The 9,121-nt window shown below is 31.8% G+C and overlaps 1 long non-coding RNA gene across 1 annotated transcript; it reads right to left on the minus strand.

Annotated features, from left to right (window-relative positions):
- Nucleotides 1-788: 788 nt before the first annotated feature.
- Nucleotides 789-8,616, minus strand: LOC148780564 (uncharacterized). The gene is made up of 2 exons (XR_016040745.1): nucleotides 8,277-8,616; nucleotides 789-1,323 (listed from the first exon to the last, which is right to left on the minus strand). It is a non-coding gene; the product is annotated as an uncharacterized LOC148780564 (long non-coding RNA).
- Between the last annotated feature and the right edge of the window lie 505 nt (nucleotides 8,617-9,121).

The raw sequence follows: 9,121 nt of genomic DNA on the forward strand, positions 1-9,121 counted from the left end.
TATTTTAACGTGTTTATAGATTTGTTGGATCTGCATTGTTTTGAAGCTTTAAATTTCATAATGAGAGTTGCGAAGGGATTTTTAGATTATTTTAGGAGTTTCTGATACCATAACTGCATCTTGTAAAAGTAAACTACAGATTTACAGATTTAAGAACCTGAAAAACATGTAAATCTTTCTTGGGTCGTTGTTCATGATTACTGAACAACAAGAATAAAACGGTAAATGTAAACATACATTCCATGATCCAATAATGAGAGAAAAGAGCTTGTCGTTCTGATATTTGAATGAGAAATCGACCTTCACCTCTTTTCTCCTCTAAGCTTAATGGGAAACTTCATACTGGAGAGTGAGTAAGAGCTGGGACCGTCACCTTATATCCTTTCCTTATGATGCTTTTTTCCTTTATCCTAACCCATGACATGTACTTATTTGTAAGAAAGAGTGGGGGAGATGGGATAATCGACTCACTTAAATTTTGAATAATATTACCCTTATATAATTATCGTTAGACTATAAATTGGGGATATTTTAACATTCTCCCACATGGGCTAACAATAATTATAACTAAAAAAAAATCTTCAATTTAAGCAAATGCAAAATACTCGCTCTAAATCAAGACTTTGATAAGTGAAACTACTAATACCAAATCATGAAGGCTAAATGTATTCTATAAAGAACACATTGATGTTCCATGGTTATAGTATTGGTGCCAACACTCTCTATAGTCTAACATTTAACCTTTAGTGGACAAAAACTTTATGATATGTTAAAATCCATATCCCACCAAAAAAACGTTCCAAAACTTTATATTCTGGTACATAAAATAGGAACTTTGATGCACATCCAATATGCATAAGTCAAACTGAATGAGAGTTACATATTGTGTGCTAGTAATATATCTCCCATTGATCAAGTGCATCCTACTTGTTAGTTAAATTCATATGAGCAACATGCTCTACAAACCATTTGAGACTCAAACCCTTGGTCAAGGTAACAACGATCATCAATTTTCTACTGATGTGCTCAATGGACACTACAAGTACTCTTACCTTCTCCCTTACAACAAGATATTTAATTTCTATATGCTTTGGTTAAGTCCAAGCTATTGTTGTTTTAAGAGAAGAAAACTGCAACGGAATCATCACAGAAAAATCGCAGTGGCTAGGAAATAAAATCCCCGAGATGAAATTCTGCAACTTCAAAGCTTGCTTGGTAGCCTTATAGCAAGCTGCAAATTTTGCTACCGCAATCAATGAGTCTACCATGGAACAACTCCACCAGCCATCGTGAAGATATAACCTGATGTCGACTTCCTGTCATCTGGATAAGCAACAAAATCTGTAACAGAATATCCAATCACATCAAGATGATCATATTTACTTTATGTGAGCATAATGTTCTTTGTCCTCGACATATACGTGATTATTTTCTTAGCCGCTTTCCAATGTTCTAGCAAATGGTTATTATGATATTTAGCCAATATACTGATCACAAAAGCTATATTTGGACAGGTGCAGTCCTGAGTATACATCACAACTAATACATAAGGAATATTTTTCCGTTATAAGTTGTTTTTGTGATATTGTAATTTTTGACTTTATCACCCTTAATAATAGGTTGCTATACTTGAAAAACAATTATGCATATTATAGCTTTTGAGCACTCTCTCAATATATGCATTTTGTGGTAGTCCCATAATCGCTTGAGATCTGTCTTGATGAATTTCTATGCTAATTACACATGAAGCTACACCTAAGTCCTTCATATCAAAGATAAAAAATATTTATTTCATGCAACATATAAATGTCACTGTTAGTAGTAGAATATCATCTACATATATAACTAAAATAGTGAATCTATTCCCACGGGACTTGAGGTAAATGCATTTATCTACAAGATTCTCCACAAACCCATAATACCTAAAAGTAACAACTTATAGACCTTAAATCTAATTTCTTTTCAAAAAGGTTATAAAATTTGGCTTTTGCAGGGCATCTCCATAGATACAAATGTTTTAAACTAGGCTACCTACCAACCCATATTTTCAAATAGGGTCTTTTAGTATAGCTTTACTAGGAACAAGATTCAGTATATAAGCAATAGACTTCAGGGCTCGACATAGAGAAACATGTTAATTTGAGTTACAAACTATGCTCTTTACTTGACTAATCTCTACAGCCTTTCGCTTGGTATATTCCTTAGCCTTCTATGACAACATAAAATATTATCATTCATATTTCATGTTTCACATTAACACATGAAGGGATAAAAGATATTTAAGAAACATAATCCAAATTGAGTTTATAGAGACCATCACATAATATTTCAAAACCCACAATACACTTACTATGAAATAAGAAAACATTTTATAGCCAAAATTAGATTAAAACTATAAACATCTAAATTTTATACTAATATAAGATTATGCCCAACATTTGGCACATAAAGAATATCTTTTAGGCCTACTACAAAACTACCATATAGAGTTAACCTGACTACTCCTATTGTCTTTATTTCTTCTTCAACTCCATTTATCATGACAAACCTACATTCTCCATTATTGAGTCTTTTGACTGTTGATGGTACCTTTATTTTCCAACCACTTTTTATATTTGAGGCAATCTCTCTTCAAATGTCCCTTCTTCCTTCAAAAGAAGCACTTTCTTTCCTTTCGGTCAGTTTGTTTATGAATTTGAGTAGTCCCCTTTAATTGATAATTTGCATGGGTCGCATAACCTTTATTTTCTGATGCTCTAAAAGTTCCTTTTTTGTCTGAGCTAGTTTCTGCTAAATGAGAAATTTCTAGCTTATTTTGATTTAATTTTTCTTCTTCTTGAACACATATAATTTGAATTTCATTCAAACTTCACTTGTCCTTATGAGTTTTATAAGCAAGCTTGAGCTTATCAAAATGTGCAGGCAAATGATTGAGAATGAACAACATCAGAAAACCTTATGAGATCTCCATGTCAATTGATTTCAAGTGATTTGTGATATTAATCATTTGCATAATATGGTCCCTAATAGAGTTATGATCATCATACCTCATGGTCAGTAACTTTGTCATAACGGTGTTTGTCAGGGCTTTAGTGGGACTTATAAATTATTCATGTATCTTGCTCATGAAACTCTAAATTCCTCTATCATATGCATCAAAATTTTGAGAGAAAGCAAGACCAAGACCAAATCTTATGCTGAAGTATGGAATATTAGACTTAAAACTAATAAACAAATAAACGAGAAAGAAACAAAAGAACGAAGCAGCAATAGCCTTGTAGAGAGAATTATTATCGTTTTCAGTATCCATGAATAAGCTAACCATGGCTCTGATACCACATGTAAAAATAAACTACGGATTTACAGATTTAAGAACCTGAAAAACATGTAAATCTTTTTTGATCGTTGTTCATGATTACCAAAAAGTAAGAATAAAACAGTAGATGTAAACATACCTTCCTTGATCCAACAATGAAATTGATATCTGAATGGTCTTCGGATCTTTTGTCCTCCAAGCTTGATGGGAAACTTCCTAATGGAGAGTGAGCGAGAGTTGGGACCGTCACCTTATATCATTTCCTTATTATGCTTATTTATTTTATCCTAACCCATCATAGGTAGTTATCTTTAAGAGAGACCGGGGGATGATTATCACTAATCTTTATCTTAATATTGGATAATCGACTCACTTAAATTGTGGATAATATTACTCTTATATAAAATTATCGTTAGACCATAAATTGGAGATATTTTTTTAACAAATTTTATATCAAGATTTGGAGGTTCACCTTACTTTGATGGTTTAAAGTTTACACCTTTGTGTAACCCACAATATACCACAGGTTCAATATGATTATTGACGGTTGAATATTAAATTGGGTGGCTACCGTTGTGTCACACATATGCATAAATTCTGAGACAAAATTACTCGGACATTTAGCGTAGTCAATGAGACGCCTACTTGATTCTACATCTTGACAACTACGGGTGTTGGACTAGAGGTAAATACTCTTGATACATGCTTGCCCTTTAAATTTACCAACGTACCCCACAACTTGTAACCTCTAAAGTTAAATAAATATTTTTTTAACAGGCAAAGTGTTCCCTACTCGTAGTAAGAACGAAATTTAAGATGTCACATTATAGTGCTCCACCACCCTGACGACTACTGGACCCCATTCTTTTAAAGTTGTATTTTTATACACTGTAAAGTTTCTTGTTCTTGGCGTTTTTCTCCAGCAATCTCCTTGATAAATAAAACAACATGATAATATAATGAAAAATAGTTGCTTTTCTTTTAGTTCACGATTGCCCTGTATTTAAAAAAGCTATATTTCTTTGATAAATTAAGAACTCAGCACTTCTTTTTATAAAATTTTAATTAATTTTGAGCATTAATTTTCTTACAAATATATAAAAAAGTAGAATAAAAAACTTTACCTTTTGAACGAAAAGCTTTTATCTCAAAGATAATGATATCAAAAGATTCTCAAACACATTGAAATAATTATCAAGGAGCACGTCTGGCATTCTCCCATGGGAGCATAATGTACAACAACTCTTTCAAGCAAACAAGTTTCTTTTCATCCAAAAGTCTTTGAGTTCTTGAATTACTGGATTTTGCCCTCCAAAAATTGGCCGATTCTTGTACAGTCTCATACATCACTTTTTCTAATGCACAGAGAATGGGAATGAATTTTTTTTTATGCGAGGTCGGTATGTAGGGTCTAGATGTTATATCCCTAAAATTTATTATCCAAAGAAGATTTTAAGCATGAGTTTCACCTGAGGAAGCAAACGGACAGTATGCTCCGGCGATAGCTGCAAATATTTTCATCATCAACATAGGTATACATTAAATATTCATTTAAAGAACCGCACCAAAAATATTTCCCATGGTTCATGCATGCATTCTATTTTTTATTTTCCCATGATTCAAGCATGTATTTGATTTTTTATTTTGTGAGCTAAGCAATAAACCAGCTCAAATAACATTAGCCTTTACTTCTTGTTACAAATTTTATACTGTAGTTGAGGAGACACTTTAAGTATATGCCTAGATAGATCATATTCTTTGCCTTTATCATCTACCTGTAATCTCCTCTCTAGAATGATCTGATATGCTTGTTTGTGTTAGATTATAGTTATTAACCTATTTATGGATATTTCTTTGGAATTTTCTTACTAGTTCTCTAGGGAACAATGATGCTTGCTTGAATTTCTTACTCTCTCTAACATGTATTCTGACTATGGTAGTTCTTTTATCATGAGATGATTTTGTTGTGCCAAAACATGTTTGTCCAATTCTTGGCTATGGTGGGAAAATAATTTTTGGATGCTCTTATTGCCTGTTTTTCCCAATCAAATATTAGTTTGTTAGTTAACCTTCCCTCTACAAAAAAAAATCTTTTGGTTTTAATCTTTATAATTTACTAAACATTTTATTTATTTCTTTTACTGGTTTTGGTAGATTATAGGCTCACTACTGACAGAGGAGACAAGAATTTGGAAGTGGAACCATTCATAGCATTTTTATTTTTGGAAAATATGTTGTTTTATTAATTTATGGTAAAATAATTTCAGTTTATCATCATTATTTTGTTTTCTTATTCTTCAAAAAGATAATCACTCTTCATTTTTTCTTGATTTCTTCTTCTTTGTCTTTTCCACTATATGGCTTTGGAGCTTCTATGCCTTTCATTATGTGGAGATTTAAAGTTTTTATACCACAAAATCCCTTTTCATAAAGTTTATTAGAATATTGTGTTAACTCGTAACTGGGATACCTATTTTCCCTATCACGAAATGCATAGTTGATAACATTAGAAATCTCACTCCACTTTCTATGTGTGCGTCAGTGTGTGTATGTCTAATCATGGACAGGCAGCCTAAAGTTCCTCGCCTGTGCCTCATGGGAGTGTGGGTCAGGTGACTCAGTTTGAAACTTATAGCCTGCAAGTCTTACAACTCTACAGGTTCTTCTAAATGGTAAAAGGGGAAATAATCAAGAATTTTGATATAGGTTATGAAGATCCTGGTTTCATTTTCATGAATATTTTGATGGCATATCATGGATATTATTGCTTCTTTCCATGCGATTTTTTTTTCTCATTTCATTTTCTGGTTCCATGTATTTTGCTAATGGCTTTCTGAACCTCTGATGGTTTGTTAGCTCGTTGCTTTTCAATGGATCTGTGATTGGTTTTTTGGGGTTAGTTCTATGGAGGAGTTTAGTTTTAAGAAGATGAAATTCTCGGTCTCTAGGTCACTAAATTGTTGATGTTATATATTTCACAACTGGACTCATTTAAAAATCTGAACTCCACATCTCTCACCTTTGGGACAAGGGTAATAAATGTGGCGTTAACTATAATGCCATACTTGTGTTGCTTTGGAAATTGTCAATGGTGACATAAGGTTGAGTTTGATTATTTTCCAAGATTGTTTTTTTTGGGTAGATTCATTTCCAAGATTGTTGAGAACAATTCATTACCATCTCCAGCCGGTCTCACTACGTGCATGAATTTGATTTCCTTACAAGACACACACACAAGTGTTTATATTTTCCTCTATAGTTAGATCAAAAGGCACAATATTGCTGTCTTTGTAGATTGATTTTAATTCCTCCCAGTCACAAGCATGATTGGGTAGTTCTTGTATCTTTTATTGAAGCTTGTTATGTCTGTTGTTTGATTACTGTATTGTGTGTAGAAATTGAGATATTAACGATCTGCTTAAAAGTTAAAACTAACCTCTTCATTAGAGCCAACCATACAATACCAACCAATGATTTGAGAAGCAATGAACTAATAAACCAGCAGCCATTCACATAGCCATTAGCAAAAATAAATCAAACCTGAAAAAGAAGTGAAAAAAAGGAAACTTCGAACTGAAAGAAGCAATTACAACTGTGATAAGCCATCAATAGGTTCATGAATCCTGGATCTTCATAACCAAATTTCTAATTCCAAGAAATGTAGATTGTATTTGATGGCTTCTCAATTTTGATAATCTTGTGGGCTACCCAACTGATTACGTAGTAGGAAAAAAAGGGAAGAAAGAAGCACCTCTGCATGCCCGGTCACCATGCAACTAGGATTTCAATAGTGATCTAAACAGAAAATTGGAAAGAAAAATAAGAAAGCTAATACGTGACTTGATTTCACAGTGCACTAAACCATTTTCGGTTCATTTTTTATAAACAAGTACTTTTGGTTTTCCAATCGACCGGCCTAGATCGTCAAATACAATCCGATATCAGCAAACATCATTTGTTTAGTATGGTTATCGAGGGACCACACTCCCACTGAATTTATGTTCCACTACCATCAATGTTTTTCATTACATATTCATAAAGCCTTTAAAGGTCACATAAACCCAACAAATAATACAATAGAAAAATTATAATAGAACATGAAATAATTAAAAAGTCATTTAATTTCCTAATAACATAAAAGAACCATCTCAAGTTGCATAAAAGACTTTCATTAAGTTGCCTTAAGAATAAAAAAGAAGCACAACATAAGGAAAATCTGTATGTAGTGATATGGTATATTTCCTTTTTTGTTGTTGTTGAACGGTAAAAATAAGTAATGATCAAAATTTCTAGAAAATTAGCGATAGACAATATAAAACACTAATATTTCATAACCACAATATTAAAAATCTAAAAAATATTTTCAAGATAGAAACACTAACAACTAAATATATAAAGGCCATTAAAAAAAAAAAAAAAGAGGATACGAAGCTAGACTTTTATTTTCTAAAAACAATAGGACAACACCTTTTAAATATTTGAAGCTTTGTAATTAGAATATGTAAAATTTAGTTTTTTTTAAATTTTAAAAACATAAAATTTTATAGCTAAAACGTTTTCTTAAAAAAAATTCAAGAAAAGAAAGAAAGCTTGCATCCAACTTTTGTTGAAAAGAAAATTTTCTTTTGAAATATTAAATAGAAAGTTTGAAAATTAGTCATAAATAGTTTTCTAAAGCATAGAGATTAATAATTCAATGGATAAAAGTACTAAGTATAATGTAGAAATGCAACATAATAAATATAAATCAACAAAAAATAATTATAAAAATTCTGGAAATTAGAAATAATTTGATGATATTCTGTTTTTCTATTTGAAGATTTTTATGTTCTTGAACCAAAAAAAAAAAAAAAATGAATTTTTTAAAAAATAACTTTAAGCTCTTGTATCAAGTTGCATGATGAAATTGCATGAAGTATTAGAAAGAACATAAAAAGAAGGAAAAAAAAAAAAACCTTACCTCGTGAGGTGTGAGAAAGACTTGAGAGAAAAGCTTTGAATCAATAAGCTTGAGGCTTGTGAGAAAAGCTTTGAATCAATAAGCTTGAGGCTTGAGAGAAAAGCTTTGAATCAACAAGCTTGAGGCTTGAGAGAAAAGCTTTGAATCACTAAGCTTGAGGCTTGAGAGAAAAGCTTTGAATCAATAAGCTTGAGGCTTGAGGCTTGAGGCTTGAGAGAAAAGCTTTGAATCAATAACCTTGAGAATGAAGAGGTGTGAGAGAGACTTGAGAGAAAAACTTTGAATCAATAAGCTTTAGATGAAGTAGAGGTTCAACAAAACTTACATGAAATTGTATGACATATATATAGAAAAAAACAAGAGGAGGCGAAAAAGAGTTAGAAAAACTTATCCAATGAGGGGGGGACACGTGTTTATTTAGAATTTAAGGGATGGGAAATACATGAATCTTTGGAAATGTATCGCCTTATCCCCTTATATTTAGGGGTAAAACAAGAGATGTATATTTGGAAATGTATCCCCTTATCGCCTTATATTAAAGGGTAAAACAAGGGATATCCCGTATTTATTAGGAAAATTATTTGGGAAATATATCCCCTTATCCCCTTATATTTAGGGGTAAAACAAGGGATGTATCTTTGGAAATGTATCCCCTTCTATTTAAGGGTAAAACAAGGGATATCCCGTATTTATTAGGAAATTTATTTGGAAAATATATCCCCTTATCCTTATCCCCTTATATTTAGGGGTAAAATAAGGGATGTATATTTGAAAATATATCTCCTTTTCCCCTTATATTTAGGGGTAAAACAAGAGATATCCCGTATTTATTAGGAAATTTATTT

This window comes from Amborella trichopoda, chromosome 9 (genome assembly GCF_054954075.1).
Source record: "Amborella trichopoda isolate Santa Cruz 75 chromosome 9, AtrichopodaSantaCruz75HAP2 v2.0, whole genome shotgun sequence".
Classification (NCBI taxonomy): Eukaryota; Viridiplantae; Streptophyta; class Magnoliopsida; order Amborellales; family Amborellaceae; genus Amborella; species Amborella trichopoda.